Source organism: Anolis sagrei, chromosome 3 (genome assembly GCF_037176765.1).
Source record: "Anolis sagrei isolate rAnoSag1 chromosome 3, rAnoSag1.mat, whole genome shotgun sequence".
Taxonomy (NCBI): domain Eukaryota; kingdom Metazoa; phylum Chordata; class Lepidosauria; order Squamata; family Dactyloidae; genus Anolis; species Anolis sagrei.
The window spans coordinates 179,776,004-179,789,856 of record NC_090023.1 but is presented as its reverse complement, the minus strand read 5'-3'; the positions used below and the strand labels follow the sequence as shown (position 1 = coordinate 179,789,856).

The 13,853-nt window shown below is 41.4% G+C and overlaps 1 protein-coding gene across 4 annotated transcripts in view; it reads right to left on the bottom strand.

Annotated features, from left to right (window-relative positions):
- The window catches only part of PCDH15 (protocadherin related 15), a 1,134,710-nt gene extending 1,123,400 nt beyond the window's left edge, over nucleotides 1-11,310 (bottom strand). For 3 of the 4 annotated variants that reach the window (XM_067465706.1, XM_067465711.1, XM_067465710.1), the window contains exon 1: nucleotides 10,961-11,310. The gene's annotated coding sequence lies outside the window, so the exon portion shown is untranslated. Of the gene's footprint in view, nucleotides 1-5,526; nucleotides 5,675-10,960 lie in introns of those variants that run through there. The other variant, XM_067465707.1, reaches the window with a different exon arrangement.
- Between the last annotated feature and the right edge of the window lie 2,543 nt (nucleotides 11,311-13,853).

Genomic DNA, 13,853 nt, shown 5'->3' with positions numbered 1-13,853 from the left:
TTTGCAGTCACACCTGCCTAATTCGAAAAAATATGTCCCCTCTAGAAATATCTTAGGTCTTCCAGTAAGACTCTATGGTAACTTCTGGCCAAAGTTGTCAATTTCAATGAAGTTTGTTATTATCCATTGGTTCTTACTATCAGAGAAAATCAAGAATATATTCCCCCATGGATATGGGGGGGGGGGGGGTCAAACTTTATACCAGATAAGAAACTACAATACCAGAAAGTTATGGATAGTATGGCAGAATCTCTTTGGCCCACTTCAAAACAGGATTTTGGGCTACCTACTTCTGAAGAGTAAATTGTATGAGGTGATCAGGATTCCCATATAGGACATCTTAATGTGGTAATCTGTAATGGATATTTGTAGGCCAAACAGTAGTATATTAGTAGGCCAAACAGCCTACTAATTAAAGTCCCAAGACAACTTATAAGACTTATAAGGAAGCAGCCAGGTTTTGAAGCTGCAAGGATATTCAATGCTAATCAAGTTGGCCAATTGCAACATTCACACACAAAGCCGACAAGAGTTCTTTCTCCTACCCAGGACATTCCACAGATATATAAACCTTACTTGCCTAGTTTCCAACAGACCTCACAACCTCCGAGGATATCTGTGGGTGAAATGTCAGGAGAGAATGCTTCTGGAACATAACCATGCAGCCTGGAAAACTCACAGCAACCCAGTGATTCCAGCCATGAAAGCCTTCGACAACACAACTTATAAGACATTTAAAATCCAATAAAGTAGCTAAAAGAAGCAAACATCTACAAACATTTTCTCATAGTCCACAATATTCTGACTGATGCTTTGCTACCGAATCTCTGGGCCACCACAGGTCTCCAAAAATAATCTCAGCTGCACAATGTTTCAACAGCAAACTTTTTTCCCTTGGCTAGTAATGCTGTACCACAGTTCCTTGTGGAATAAATTAGAAGTTGGAGGAGCAGAGCATTCATAGACTCACTTCATCCCAATTGAACCCACCATTTCCAGGTGTTTCAATGTTCTCTGTCTAAATCCAGATGTTCCTTGTGGCCCTCTTGATATTTTTCATCTAGAACTCTATTGTGCTACCTAGCATAGCAGTTTATATGAGACTGTGAGAACGGTACTCCAGAAATATGAGAGGATTATACTAGTAATTGTCTGTATGTAGTACTGGCTTATTGAACTACTCTGGTATTTTGTGCAGCTGCTTAACTATTCTAGTTTTGACTATTAAAAGTTGTAGTTCAATAATATTTGTAGCATCAAATATTTAAACTGACCCCTACTTCAATAAGTGGTTACAATGGCTTCTACAGAAGTGTCGGTGGTGCAATTAGTTAAGTCCTTGTGTTGGCTGAACTGCTGACATGAAGGTCAGTGGTTTGAATCCACGAAATGGGGTGAGCTCCTCTCTGTCAGCTCCAGCTTCCCATGCAGGGACATGAGAGAAGCCTCCCACAGGATGGTAAAACATCTGGGCATCCCCTGGGCAACATTCCTGCAGATGGCCAATTCTCTCACACCAGAAGCGACTTGCAGTGTCTCAAGTCACTTCTGGCACAATTTAAAAATGGCTTCTACAAGGGCTGCATTAAGTAAGAACTGGAGTCATGCAGTCGTGCAGGTAAAGGACATCTCCAAATATTACTGTGGCCCAACTATTTTCTAAGGCAGGGGTCCTCAAACTTTTTATACAGAGGGCCAGGCCACAGTCCTCAAACTGTTGGAGGGCTGGATTATAATTTGAAAAAAAATTGAGTCAATTCCTATGCACATATCTTATTTGTAGTGCAAAAACACAAATACAATAATTAAAATGGAGAACAATTGTAACAAATATAAACATATTAGTATTTCAATGGGAAGTGTGGGCCTGCTTCCCATTGATGAGATAGGATTGTTGTTGTTGTTGTTGTTGTTGTTGTTGTTGTTGTTGTGTGCTTTCAAGTCATTTCAGACTTAGGTTGAACCTGAGCGAGGGCCAGATAAATGACCTTGGAGGGCCGTATTCGGCCCCCGAGCCTTAGTTTGAGAACCCCTGTTCTAAGGCATGGGAGATATATAGAGAAGAAGCAACAGGTGACAATTTCCACTGGCATTTATTCTATCCCTGTTATATTACCCATTCATAGTTCTCCTAGGAGCCATTTTCAATACAGAAAGTAAATGCACTACACTAAACGACTCTCACAATGAACCACAAACAAATTCATTGAGCATGTATTATTTATTCTGTTCCTTTGCAACACTGTAGAATGAGAGTTGATATCCATACACATATGAATTGTATTTATTAAGAAATGTGTACAACTTGAAAATAGTTCAAAACAAACAGAGTAAGCTATCCGAGAAAAGGTTCAACAGTTGCAAACGTAAGAAAGAAATAGAGAAATGTATCCTGTATAAAACATCTTGTTTGAAGAAACTTCGGAGAGCATGCCATGTTAATATTTTAAGTATTTGTAAGGATATACACTTAATTCAGAAAAATTGTGAGTTACTCACCATGCCTTCCAGAGGGTGGCATAAGTGGGGTTTCCAATACAAACTGAATATACAAGTGATAATATCTGTTTACAAAATCGTTATAAGCAACACGATCTCGTAATCTGTGTTCTGTCACATTGATGTACTTTATCTGCAACTCTATCCTGGAGTGTTTCACTACAGACTTCCAGTCCACAATTTTCATCCATATGGAAAAGAAAGCTAGAAACTACACTCCATGTGTGTTATTAAATTCACACGGTATAGACCTCAACAATATGAACACCAACTGTGCATTGATACATTCCATGAATTTTACCTTGCTGTTATCACAGAAAGCTCTCTGTGAGTTACTATAAGATACTGCTGTACATACAAGTGTGTATTTGTGCAGAACTATAGCTGAACCACTTAGAGCTGTTTGCATAGCCGGGTTAGTCAACCAAGGCTGAAATCCTATACTCGGTTACCTGTAATTAACTACCATTGAATTTAAACTTAATTGTGAGGAATCATACATAGGAATGTGCTTTCAATTTCTACAAAATGTCTTTGATTAACCAATATAACAAAGGTGGAGTATCTTTGGACCTACAAATATTCAGAACTTCAGCTGCCATGATCTCTTACTATTGGTAACAGCAATAGTAAAAGATTTAACTTTTTCACAGTTGAAAACCAAAAAAATTGTTGGTTCTAAATCTACATTTTTATTTCATCTTCCTTGAAAACATTACAATATATTCCCTTTTTGCTTTAACAAAAATATATCACATTTCCATCATATACAGGGAGTAATTTTAGTTAAAGATCAAAACCTCTGACTAAAGTTTCCCCATGCATGCTAAAAACATGATGTTATACCTTCTCTGTTTAAAACAAATACGTATCTATATAAATAAAAATGTAATGTTCATTTGTGGGATTAACATAACTCAAAAACTACTGGAAGAATTGACACCAAATTTGGACACAATACACCTATCAGGCCAATGAGTGACCATCACTCATAAAAACACAACAGAAGGGACTTAAAAAAATGCATACAACGCATGAGCAAAACCGCATATATATGCAAACACACACACATATATATATATACATATACACAAATATATACACAAGCAAACAACATATACACAAACTGGGCCACAGCAACTTGTGGCAGGGGACGGCTAGTTTAAGCATAAAAGATACATTGCCTATTAAAAAACTGCATAAAATGCATGAGCAAAACCGCATATATACGCAAACACACATATATACACATATACACAAATATATATACACACACATATACACACGCAAACAACATATACACAAACTGGGCCACAGCAATGTGTGGCAGGGGACGGCTAGTTTAAACATAAGGTACAATGCCTATTCATCCCACATGAGACTAACATTGGGATAAAGGTAAAGGTTTCCCTTTGACATTAAGTCTAGTCATGTCGGATTCTGTGGAGTGGTGCTCATCTCCATTTCTAAGCTGAAGAGTTAGCATTGTCCATAGACACCTCCAAGGTCATGTGGCCAGCATGACTACATTTATTTTGTTTATCATGTCAGGAGCAACCATACATTTGTATTACATTTTTAACAAAACAAACAGACAGACAGACAGACAAAACACAAAGTTTGCAAGCTTGGTAGTCAAAATGGCCTTTGACCAGTATCTGGCCACTTGGAGTACCTCTGGTGTTGCCGCAAGGAGGTCCTCCATTGTGCATGTAGCAGGGCTCAGGTTGCATTGCAGCAGGGGGTCTGTGGTTTGCTTTTCTCCACACACGCATGTAGCATGTAGCATGACTACATGGAGCGCTGTTACCTTCCCACAGAAGCGGTACCTATCGATCTACTCACATTTGCATGTTTTCCAACTGCTAGGTTGGCAGAAGCTGGGGCTAACAACAAGAGCTCACCCTGCTCCCAGATTTGAACCGCCGATCTTCCAATCAGCAAGTTCTGCAGCTTAGCGATTTAATCCACTGTGCCTCCACAGCGCCTAACATTGGGATTTATTTATTTCTCATGTCAGGAGCGAACCAAAACAGTTGTATTGCACTACAAACAAACAAACAAAACACAAAGTTTGCAGACTTGGTATTCTATTAAATGCCCTTTGACCAGTAGCTGGCCACTTGGAGTGCCTCTGGTGTTGCTGCAAGAAGGTCCTCCATTGTGCATGTGGCAGGGCTCAGGTTGCATTTTGATATAAGGCTTGTGTTCCAGCAAGAGCTGTTTTCCAAGTAAATATTAAAATATAGAAAAATAAATCTGTCAGATTATTATGCTTAGTTCTCTTCCCATTATAAAGATGAGAAATAATACTGCCACATAGAAGCCATTTTTCAGCATATCTCCTATCATTCATCAGCACTGTAAATAAATAATCTTCCAGGTGAGTTCCTGGACTCTTGTATTTACTTAAAAACAATGGGAAATAAATCATTACTGGTGCTGAACATCTTGCAAAAGGAGTGGAATGAAAATCATACTAAGGAAAACCAATAATCTCTAGCAGCTAGCAAGAGAATAACAATAAAGCCTATACACACTTATTCATATACTGGTCCCACGGATGATCATGGGGCTTCTTCAGTTCAAGCGGGCAGAGATTGGGTTGATCTAAAATAGCAGGTCTCATTAAAGCTCTGACCTATTTTTAAAGTCATCTCCTATTTGGAAGCAAATTTGTTTCGTGATATATTATGTGCTGAACCACCATATCTTACAGCGCTCTTGCTTGATCTTCCTACAGCTTGTTTCTAACTATCCACTAGGACAAGCTTTGCTTTTCACAGGAGAGCATTTCACCAGCTATCAAAAGCATCGACAGAGTGCCACTCGCGACACGCACGGACACAGTTCAAGTGGAGAAAGTAAACAGCACAGACTGTGCAAATATTTCAGCGAGTGTCAGATCATCTACCAGGAGCTCCAGGGAAGGAGCAAAGAGACTGCAAATGGTGCTGCATAGTTCCAAAAGAGTGCATGCCGCCTCCCAACAATGCTCCAAAAAAATGCTTCCCACACACAGCTTACCGGTCCATGGTCAAACTGGACTGAAGGAGCTCACGTCATGGGCCCAGGAAGAAAGGAGTAGAGATGTTTCCTTCCTCCTGCCTTTCTGCATTTAGGATGCTCCAAGATCTGAGAGCAAAGGCACGTGCGAGGCAGCAGAGAATACAGCCAGCATTATTCCACTCCCACAAATGAGATCGGAAATGAAATGTAGCGGCAGCCTCTCGACCGCACCAAGTATTACAAGAACAGAATACTAACTGGTTCATTTATCTGGCTGATTACCATATGCAGATATGAAATCCCAACTACAGCAACTTGCTCTGTCACCAGGTCTTGGCACGCAGAACAACTTTTGCTTTGGAAACCGGCTTCAACAACAGCAGTGACAGCTCCACTCCACACACACACCCAACACATTGAGGCTTGTTTTAGCAAAAGGGCAGCATACTGTGCTTAGTGTTCAGAATGATCTCTCTTCCTGTATCAGCCATTCCCACCTCCTGAAAAAGAATCCCTGAAATTTCAAGGGGTGAAAAAAAAATTACCTCCTTAGGTTTTCATGTGGATTTTCAATTTATATCAGCTAAGAACTTGCTCCTAAGATGCTTAACACTTGAGCATTGAAAGCAAGGTCTGCTCCATAACAAAACAAACAGGCAATCCGCTACAAAGTTAAAGGTAAAGGTTTTTCCCTGACATTAAGTCCAGTTGTGTCCGACTCTGGGGTGTGGTGCTCATCTCCATTTCTAAGCCGAAGAGCCAGCGTTGTCCATAGACACCTCCTAGATCATGTGGCCGGCATGACTACATGGAGCACCGTTACCTTCCCAGAGGAGCGGTACCTATTGATCTACTCACATTTGCATGTTTTCGAACTGCTAGGTTGGCAGAAGCTGGGGCTGACAGCGGAAGCTCATGCTGCTCCTCAGATTCGAACCTGCGGCCTTTCAGTCAACAAGCTCAGCAGCTCAGCGCTTTAACCCACTGTGCCACCGGGGGCTCCTTTACATATTTACAAAGTAAATATGCTAAAATATTTGAAAAGATGTCACATGGAGGAGGGGCAAGCTTGTTTCCTGCGGTTCTGGAGACTATAAAATCCACATTGAACTGGATTATATGAAAGTGTGGACTCGGGACCCTTCTGCACACCTATATAACCCAGAATATCAAGGCAGAAAGTCCCACAATATTTGCTTTGAACTGGGTTGTCTGAGTCCACAGGGCCAAATATTATATTTTCAAAGCAGATAATGTGGGATTTTATTTGGCTCTGTGGATGGAGCCTCAGATAGTCCAGTTCAACACCAAAATTGTGGATGATCTGCCTTGATATTGTGGGTTATATGGCCATGTGGAAGGGCCCCTGGACACTATGGAGCAATGGATTCAAATGGAAGGAAAAGAGATCCCACTGAAACATCAGGAAGAACTTCCAACTGCTGTCTTGCAAGCCCTTCTCTCGAGTTTTTTTTAAAGCAGAGGCTGGATGGCCATCTGTCAGGGCTGCTTCAATTGTATTTTCGGGGCTGGACTGGGTAGCCCTTGAGATCTCTTCCAACTCTAGGATCTCATTCTAAAATGAAAATTTTAGTCCCTTCAGGGAGAAAATGGGTTATATTATTATTATTATTATTATTATTATTATTATTATTATTATAAAAAAATCTAAGACCGCTTTGGTTACTTTGCATCTTTCCCAAAGACATCTCAGGCCCTTTCCATACAACTGTATAAAATCCACAATGAACTGGGTTGTAGGACAGTGTGGACTCAGATAACCCAATTCAAAGCTGATACTTTGGATGATCTGCCTTGATATTCTGGGTTATAAGGCTGTGTGGAAGGAAAAGAGAAGGAATGGAAGGAAAAGAGATCCCACTGAAACATCAGGAAGAACTTCCAACTGCTGCCTTGCAAGGGTGGAGGAGTCTCCTTCTCTGGAGTTTTTTTTTTTAAAGCATAGGCTGGATGGCCATCTGTCAGGGCTGCTTTGATTGTATTTTTGGGACTGGACTGTATGGCCCTTGTGGTCCCTTTAACTCTAGGTGCCCATTCTAAACTGAAAACCTGAGTTCTTTGAGGAGAGAGAGCAGGTTATAAATAAATAAAATAATAATAATATTAGTAAAGACTCTGGCACAATCCAGTAAAGGTTGTCTCAGTGGTGATCAGCACACTGGGTGCGGTGCCTAAAGACCTTGGCCTGCACTTAGGCACAATCGGCGCTGCCAAAATTACCATCTGCCGACTGCAAAAGGCCACCTTATTGGGATCTGCACGCAGTATTCACCAATACATCACACAGTGCTAGACACTTGGGAAGTGTCCAGCGTATGATCCAATACAACAGCCAGCAGAGTGATCTTGTTTGCTGTGGACTCATCTTGTTGTGTTTCAAATAACAACAACAACAACAATAGAATCATAGAGTTGGAAGAGACCTCATGGGCCTCCAATCCAACCCCCTGCCAAGAAGCAGGAAAATCGCATTCAAAGCCCCCCCCCCCCCCCCCGACATATGGCCATCCAGCCTCTGTTTAAAAGCTTCCAAAGAAGGAGCCTCTACCACACTCTGGGGCAGAGAGTTCCACTGCTGAACAGCTCTCAGTCAGGAAGTTCTTCCTAATGTTCAAATGGAATCTCCTTTCTTGTAGTTTGAAGCCATTGCTCCATTGCGTCAGCAGAAAACAAGTTCACTCCCTCATCCCTATGACTTTCTCTCACATATTTATACATGGCCCTCATCATGTCTCCTCTCAGCCTTCTCTTCTTCAGGCTAAACATGTTCAGCTCTTTAAGCCGCTCCTTATAGGAGCGGCTTAACAACAACAACAGTATAAAATCTAAGACTGCTTTTATTACTTCACCTCTTTCCCAAAGGTATTTCAGATCCCTTCTACACAACTGTATAAAATTCACATTGAAGTGGATTATATGCCAGTGTGGACTCAAATAATCCAATTCAAAGCCCATACTGTGGGTGATCTGCCTTGATATATTGGGTTATATGACTGTGTGGAAGGGACCTTAGTCTGAAATATCCTTCCTTTGGAGGGGGGAGGGAGAAAATATATCATCTGTAGCTGCCAAAACAGGAAGTAATCAAAGTTGACACTTTATTATAATGATGCCTGCATAAAGAACGAAGAAGGCGGGACAGAACTCATTTGGGAAAGGATTTCAGTGGCTAACCCTTACCCTTTCCTCTCCAAAGCCTGTAGCACCTCCAGGAAGTCCTATAATGCCTGTAATTCATCCTATGATTCAGACGATTCCTCCTATAATGGATCGTTTTCCTAACAGCCCCTTTGGACAGTCCTATAATTCTGAGAATGCCTCTTATAATGGATCCTTTTCTAACAGCATCTTCATAGAATCATAGAATCATAGAGTTGGAAGAGACCTCATGGGCCATCCAGTCCAACTCCCTGCCAAGAAGCAGGAAAATTGCATTCAAAGCACCCCCGACAGATGGCCATCCAGCCTCTGTTTAAAAGTTTCCAAAGAAGGAGTCTTCACCACTCCCCGAGGCAGAGAGTTCCACTGCTGAACAGCTCTCACAGTCAGGAAGTACTTCTTAATGTTCAGATGGAATCTCCTTTCTTGTAGTTTGAAGCCATTGTTCCTTGTCCTAGTCTCCAAGGCAGCAGAAAACAAGCTCTCTCCTCCTCCCTATGACTTCTTCTCACATACTTATACATGGCTATCATGTCTCCTCTCAGCCTTCTCTTCTTCAGGCTAAACATGCCCGGCTCTTTAAGCCGCTCCTCATAGGGCTTGTTCTCCAGACCCTTGATCATTTCAGACAGTCCTGAAATGACTGTAAGTATGATGCCAAGGATCCCTCCTATAATGAATAGTTTTCTAACAACCACTTTGGACAGTCCTATATTGCGGAGGATCCCTTCTATTATTTATTTATTTATTTATTTTATTTACCATATTTATATACTGCCTTGAGGCGACTCAAGGTGGTTCACAATCGGCATAGTTCAATGCCCCCAATAACATAAAATATAGCTAAAACATTAACATATATTGCTATTATTAATAATAATAATAATATTATTAATAATATTTAGCAATATATGTTAATATAAAGAGAGAAAGAGTTGGAAAAGACCTCATGGGCCATCCAGTCCAACCCCTTGCCAAGAAGCAGGAAAATTGTTGTTGTTGTTTATTTGACCCCCAACATGACTGGTCAAATAAACAACAACAACAATAATAATAATAATAATAATAATAATAATTTATTTACTGCCTTGAGGTGACTCAAGGCGGTTCACAATCGGCATAATTCAATTCCCCCAACAACATAAAATATAGCTAAAATATTAACATATATTGCTTATTATTATTATTACTTATTATTATTATTATTATTATTATATTAGCAATATATGTTAATGCTTATTATTATTATTACTAATAATTATAATTAATTATTATTATTATTATTATTATTATATTAGCTAAACATGCCCAGCTCCTTAAGCCGCTCCTCATAGGGCTTGTTCTCCAGACCCTTCCATTCTCTCTTTTTATTGTTTGTGTATGGTTTAATATATATATATATATATATATATATATATATGCTCGTGTTCTATTTTGAAATGGTCATATGACTGGTCAAATAAATAATAATAATAATTACTATTATTATTATTTATTTACTGCCTTGAGGCGACTCAAGGCGGTTCATAATCGGCATAATTCAATTCCCCCAACAACATGAAATATAGCTAAAATATTAACATATATTGCCTATTATTATTACTAATAATAATAATAATAATAGCAATATATGTTAATGCTTATTATTATTATTACTAATAATTATAATTTATTATTATTATTATTATATTAGCAATATATGTTAATGATTTAGCTATATTTTATGTTGTTGGGGGAATTGAATTATGGTGATTGTGAACTGCCTTGAATTGCCTCAAGGCAGTAAATAAATTATTATTATTATTATTATTATTTATTTGACCGGTCATATGACTATTTCAAAATAGAACACGAGCAATATATATATATAGAGAGAGAGAGAGAGAGAGAGAGAGAGTATAAACCATATAAAAACAATAAAAAGCAAGTGAATTAGCATATATTGCTCTATTCTGTTAGATTTGCTGAAATAAATAGGATTAAATAGTTTGGGGGGGGGGGGGGGGGAAGCAAGAATGGATCCTTTTCTAACACCACCAGCCTGAGATAGGATGGGAGAGATGGGGACCACCGGGGGTGGGTTAGATGACCTTCAGGTTCCCCCTTCTCTCCATTGTATGTGATGGTTCAGTAAAGTGATGGGGGGAAACCCAAGCCAAGGCTTCCCAAGCCCACCCAGAGCAACTTCCAAGCAGCGGCAGCTCAGGAGGCGAATCCTGGAAGCCGTCAAACAAGTGGGGACATTTTCCGGGAAGAAGAGGGGGATGCTTACCTTACAAGGCGAGGATGCTTCCACCGCAGCAACGCATCCCTTCCCAAGCCCAAGAAAAACCCAAGCCGAGGCTGGGCTGGGAAAAAAAGATAGATAGAGAGACCCACGCTCCTGCTTTGCTCAGGAGTCTGGTAGAAAAAAAGAGAGAGAGAGCTGGATAAGAAGGTGGCGCTCGCCGGCTTGCTTTGGCTCTTCTCGCTTTCTGCTGCCTATTCCGCCAGCCTGCGATTGGCTGCTGAGAGATAAGAGAGGCAGGAGGGAAGAAGAGGGAGATGCAAGGGAGGAAAAAAAACTTTGGGGCTTCCAAACAGAGCTTGAGGAAGGAAGGGAGGGGAGACGTCACCGCTAAGGGAAGCCCTTCCTTGCTGATGTCGGACTGGAAAGAGTAAAGGATGCTGATGGGAAGAAGGAGAGAAGAAGGGTGGGCGCTTTGAGAGGGAGAGAAGGCTTGGTGCCGCAGCAGAGAAAGAGCGCAGCCATGCAATCCACAGTGGACCTCATCACACCAGAGAAGGAATCCACTTTAAACCTGGTTGCTGCCTCCTGCAGAATATTGTGTCCAATTCTGGGCAGCACAATTGACAAGCTGGAATGTGTCCAGAGGAGGGTGACTAAAATGATCAAGGGTCTGGAAAACAAGCCCTATGAGGAGCGGCTTAAAGAGCTAGGTATGTTTAGCCTGAAGAAGAGAAGGCTGAGAGGAGACATGATAGCAAAGGTAAAGGTTGTCCCCTGACATTAAGACCAGTCATGTTTGACTCTGGGGTGTGGTGTTCATCTCCATTTCTAAGCCGAAGAGCCGGCATTGCCCATAGACACCTACAAGGTCATGTGGCCGGCATGACTGCATGGAGCGCTGTTACCTTTCCGCTGGAGCGGTACCTTATAGATCTACTCACATTTGCATGTTTTCGAACTGCTAGGTTGGCAGAAGCTAGGGCCGACAGCGGAAGCTTACGCTGCTCCCTGGAATTGAACCTGCGACCTTTCAGTCAACAAGCTCAGCAGCTCAGCGTTTTAACCCACTGCGCTACCGGGGGCTCCAATGGATTATTATTATTATTATTATTATTAGCAATATATATTAATATTTTAGCTATATTTTATAGAAGAGAAGGCTGAGAGGAGGGAAGGCATGCTACCCCTCTATTCTGCCTTGGTTAAACCACACCTGAAATATTGTGTCCAATTCTGGGCACTACAATTGTAGAGAGATATGTGTCCAGAGGAGGGTAACTAAAATGATCAAGCAGCTCCCTATGAGGAGCGGCTTAAAGAGCATGTTTAGCCAGCAGAAGAGAAGGCTGAGAGGAGGGAAGGCATGCTACCTCTCTATTCTGCCTTGGTTAGACCACACCTGGAATATTGTGTCCAATTCTGGGCACCACAATTGAAGAGAGATATTGACAAGCTGGAATGTGTCCAGAGGAGGGTGACTAAAAGGATCAAGCCACTCCCTATGAGGAGCGGCTTAAAGAGCATGTTTAGCCTGCAGAAGAGAAGGCTGAGAGGAGGGAAGGCATGCTACCCCTCTATTCCGCCTTGGTTAGACCACACCTGGAATATTGTGTCCAATTCTGGGCACCACAATTGAAGAGAGGTATTGACAAGCTGGAATGTGTCCAGAGGAGGGCGACTAAAATGATCAAGGGTCTGGAGAACAAGCCCTATGAGGAGCGGCTTAAAGAGCTAGGTATGTTTAGCCTGCAGAAGAGAAGGCTGAGAGGAGGGAAGGCATGCTACCCCTCTATTCTGCCTTGGTTAGACCACACCAGGAATATTGTGTCCAATTCTGGGTACCACAATTGAAGAGAGACATTTATTTATTTACTTTATTTGTATAGTATACCACTCTTCTCAGCCCTTAGGCGACTAAGAGCGGTTTACAACAGTTTAGATATACAGAATACAAAATCATTACACATTTAAAAACAATTACTAGTATTATATTGCATTACATTACAATATTATAAATATTATATGTATATACAATATATTATATTCTAACATATTATTAGAATAGCACAGGAGACAAGGTGGAACTGTCCCCTGGCCCCTCTTTCCAGATATTGACAAGCTGGAATGTGTCCAGAGGAGAGTGCCGAAAATGATCAAGCCGCTCCCTATGAGGAGCGGCTTAAAGAGCATGTTTAGCCAGCAGAACAGAAGGCTGAGAGGAGGGAAGGCATGCTACCTCTCTATTCTGCCTTGGTTAGACCACACCTGGAATATTGTGTCCAATTCTGGGCACCACAGTTGAAGAGAGATATTGACAAGCTGGAATGCGGCCAGAGGAGGGCGACTAAAATGATCAAGGAAAGCATGTTTAGCCTGCAGAAGAGAAGGCAGAGAGGAGGGAAGGCATGCTACCCCTCTATTCGTCCTTGGTTAAACCACACCTGGAATATTGTGTCCAATTCTGGGTACCACAATTGAAGAGAGATATTGACAAGCTGGAATGTGTCCAGAGGAAGGTGACTAAAATGATCAAGCCGCTCCCTATGAGGAGCGGCTTAAAGAGCATGTTTAGCCTGCAGAAGAGAAGGCTGAGAGGAGGGAAGGCATGCTACCCCTCTATTCTGCCTTGGTTAGACCACACCTGGAATATTGTGTCCAATTCTGGGCACCACAATTGAAGAGAGATATTGACAAGCTGGAATGTGTCCAGAGGAGGGTGACTAAAAGGATCAAGCCACTCCCTATGAGGAGCAGCTTAAAGAGCATGTTTAGCCAGCAGAAGAGAAGGCTGAGAGGAGGGAAGGCATGCTACCCCTCTATCCTGCCTTGGTTAGACCACACCTGGAATATTGTGTCCAATTCTGGGCACCACAATTGAAGAGAGATATTGACAAGCTGGAATGTGTCCAGAGGAGGGCGACTCAAATGATCAAGC